Below are 3,985 nucleotides of genomic sequence, written 5' to 3'. Positions count from 1 at the left end.
CCTTCTATGATGAGATGACTGGCTCTGTGGGTGCAGGGAAAGCAATGGACATAACATACCTTGACTTTAGCAAGACTTTTGATACCATCCCCAACAGCATTCTTAGCATCTCTGACTCTACACTGGGCTCCATGATCCTCCAGTCTGGACCCCAACTGGATCCGTCCCATCAGGCAGCCTACTCTGCCCTCATTCTGAGCTACTTAGCTCCCTGTACTCTTACCCGTCTTGGGTGTGGCCACCCCAGGACCTTTGGCCACCCAGGGACCCTGGCCTCACCTCCAAGGACAGTCGGAACCCCATGACCTTGGCTCTGGGTATCCCTTGCAGTGGGCCCCTGACCCTTTTGACCCTTCTGGTCCTGGCCCCAGCATTGACCAGTCAAGGGTGCCTCAAGTCATGCTTCTTGAGCATCTAGCCCATTCTTTCTCATGGGTCCACCTTCTCAGCCCTACTCTGGGGTTACCTACTTGGTTGTGGGAGCTGGGGTTATGAAGGCACCGCAACTCACCTTTCACCGGAGTGGTAACTGGCCTGGCATTTTCTGGGGGGCTCCCACATCACTAGGAGCCCCACCAAGCCACTCATCCCCAACAGGGTGCAGTTTTAGTTCATGCCCATGCCCATGACCAAGAGCCTCCTAGCCGTCGCCGTCCCCATCCCCATCCCCGTCCCCGTCCCCGTTCCCGTCCCCATCCCTTCTTGTCCATACCTCCTGGGTTGTTCCTGATGCAGCACAGCTAAGCAATGTTTCTGCCTGGCTGGCAACAGACTGCAACCTTTATATACTAGGGTCTCAAAATGGCTGCCACCATCAGGCACCTGCTGGATGCCTGACCCAGCCCTTAAAGTCGCAAGTACCAACAGTGCCCTGCCACAATCTCAATTCTTCAAAATCAGGTTGCAGAACAATAACATTTATAGCATAAATTAGCCACTTCATTTTGTACTGTTTTAGAGAAATACATTTGAATTATATTAATTTGAATGTAGTTAGGAATTTTTGGGGAATATCTATTTTTATGAGTTTTTTAATTAACAAAATATAATTGTAGGGACTGAGCACCCAGGGCTATAGACTGCCTGAGGGTCTGAAGATCCAATCAAATAAATAAATATTCTTCACGTAAAATGTAGCATATCTTTTAAAAGTAGCTCAAATTGGCTTTCTAGTCTCTTCCATAGCCCACTCAAAAATCTCCCAGATTTCACAGAAGCATGGCAAGGCAAACCATTGTGTTTACTGGGTAAAGAAAACGTGAGTATCAGCAAAAATCCTCTTCACCAACGGAGTTAATTTAAACAGAGTACACCTGCTTCTTTCAGGTGCTTAATTTCCAGGCTCTCTCTGTTTCCACGGCTATCATGGCTTTCAGTCATAATCAAGGAACTAACAGCACAATACACTGTTTTTTTCAAATGCTGGCCTATCCAGTTTTCTTTCATAGAGGCCACGTCTACACAAGAGGTAAACTGCACAGTTGCTACTGGGCAGTCATTTGGTACTTGTATAACCAAATACTAAATCAGTGTTTCCCAACCAGTATGCCATGGCACAAAAGTGTGCCATCAGAAATGAACAGGTGTGCCATGGAATTTTGCCATGGCAATGAACTACAATGAGCTCCAATAGGTATGAGGGTGGGCAATGCCTTCACTGGTGTGCTCTAGAAAATTTTTATTCATGTAAGTGTGCCTTGGGCTGGAAAATGTTGGGAAACACTGTACTAAATCACTGCCCAGTAACCAGCATTACTGTGCAGCAGCATTCCCACATGGTTTTATTCTGATGCTACTGCACAGTAACAATGAACTACTGTGCAGTAGCTCATTACTCCTGTACAGTAGTCTTGTGTCATGGTTAGTGCCCCTGAATGCTACTGCACAGTAGCTCATTGCTACTGCAAAGTAGCATCTCGTGTAAACACGGCTACAGACCTACTCTACACTGCAGCCCATGCCTTACAAATAATGACAAGCTTTATGTTTCTATATTTCCTCTATCTAAATGTTTATGTGGGCAACTATTATTGTCTAAGGTGTATGCACTTACTAGTTTACACACAGAAAACTGGATGAGGAAGAGGGCCTCACAGGTCAACAGAAAATCATAAGAGCATCATAGCTGCTCTTATTCTTCACATCTCAGCAGGTGCACAGGAGGAAGATTTTCCTAAAATGTGTTGATTTGGAAAGTGGCAAATATCTACTCTTCTGTCATGGAATCATAAGGTTGGAAATGATTGCAAAGTTCACACAACCCAACCCTGTCCACAGATTGAGGATCCCCTGTTCACAAACTGTCTAAGACAGTAGCTACCCAGCATTTTCTTGACAACGTCCAATGAAGAAGGGAATTTTATTTTCCCTGGGAAGCTGCTTCTACGGTCCTACTTTTCTTACAGTTAGGAATTTTTCTCTGAGATATGATCTAAATCTTTTTCTGAAGCCTGAACCCATTTCCTCACATTCTGACCTCATGGCAAGAGAGAAAACATTTTCTCCTCAGATTTAATGGAAGACTTTCAAATATCTGAAAACTGCTATCATATCCATCTTAGTCTCCTTGTCTTTCATACTAAATATACTTAGTCCTTCAACCTTTTATATATGACTTGTAATCAGTGATCCTTGTTTTCTGATTTAAAAAAATCAGAGAAATTTCAAAAATCATAATTTTCTTATAAAAAACACCCCAAAAGCAACATTTTGCCATGATTAAATCAAAACATCACTATATATATATATATATATATATATATATATAGTGACTCTTTTCCTTTAATGATAATCATGTTTAATGACCTGATATGGAGAGCAAAAAAATTCTCCCATGTGAAAATGTGAAAATGTCTGCATTTACATTCTGGGTTACATACTTCTGTATTGCTAGCTCATGATATTCTAGCAGGAGGGATTAAGTGAAGTAAATTTGCCTCTTGTGGTGTGCACATACATCACAGGTTATAATGCCAATGCCTGGCCTGCCCACAGCACATAAACATGATACAGGAAAACGGAATATGCTATGCTTTGTATAGGTAAGGAACACCAAATACACAATTGTATAGCATGGAGTATAACACAGTTGTATAGCAATTGTATAGCATGGGGTAACCGAGGTGGCAAAAGCAGTGCTAAAGAGGGGTTGGGAGTTATGGTGGATTGTGAACTCAACAGGAATCAACTAGCTGACTTGATATGGCAAAAAAGCAAAAGAAATTTTGAGTTGCATTAACAGAAAGTTAGTTAGTTAGACACAGGAGGTAATAGTATCACCCTAGTCAGCACTGGTTAAGCTTCTGGTGGAATAACCTGTCCACAGTCTTAGAAGGACGTGGAGAAACTGGACAGAATCCGGCGTGAGGCAAGGAAGAAGGTAAAGATGTTGGATTATAAGCAGGGATCCTAGTTTTCTGTAATAAAAAAATCTAAAATTCTCCAATTTAAAAAAAACCCAAATCCACATTTTTCCAGTTTTTCCATGTCCTTCTAAAAGTGTGGACAGGGTATTGCATCAGCAGTTAACCTGTGCTGACTAGGGTGATACTATTACCTCCTGTGTCTAACATACACCTTTCTGTTAATGCAACTCAAAATTTCTTTTGTTTTCTTGCCATATCATCGAGTCAGGTGACTGATTCCTGTTGTGTTCATGATCCATCATAACCCCCAAACCCATTTTTGCACTGCTACTGCTTACCCAGTTACACCAGGCTACCTGTGTATTTGGTATTTCTTTCCTATACAAAGCGTATTTCATTTTCCTGTATTGTGTTTATGTACCTGTGGGCAGGTCAGGCACTGGCATTATAACCTGTGATCTATGTGCACACCACCAAAAGGCTGATTTGCTTCACTTAATCTCTCCTGCTAGAACATCATGAGCTAGCAATACAGAGTAACCACTTTTTCGCTCTCCATATCAGGTCATTAACATGATTATCTTTAAAGGAAAAGAGTCACATCTCAAGAGATCATTCAG

The 3,985-nt window shown here is 42.1% G+C and overlaps 1 protein-coding gene across 1 annotated transcript in view; it reads right to left on the bottom strand.

Moving 5' to 3' along the window:
- The window catches only part of ITGBL1 (integrin subunit beta like 1), a 391,746-nt gene that overhangs the window by 171,293 nt on the left and 216,468 nt on the right, over positions 1 to 3,985 (bottom strand). The gene's annotated exons all lie outside the window — the stretch shown is intronic.

This window comes from Gavialis gangeticus, unplaced genomic scaffold (genome assembly GCF_001723915.1).
Source record: "Gavialis gangeticus isolate Ggan-Ray unplaced genomic scaffold, GavGan_comp1, whole genome shotgun sequence".
Taxonomy (NCBI): Eukaryota; Metazoa; Chordata; order Crocodylia; family Gavialidae; genus Gavialis; species Gavialis gangeticus.
This window is presented reverse-complemented; position numbering and strand designations above follow the sequence as displayed.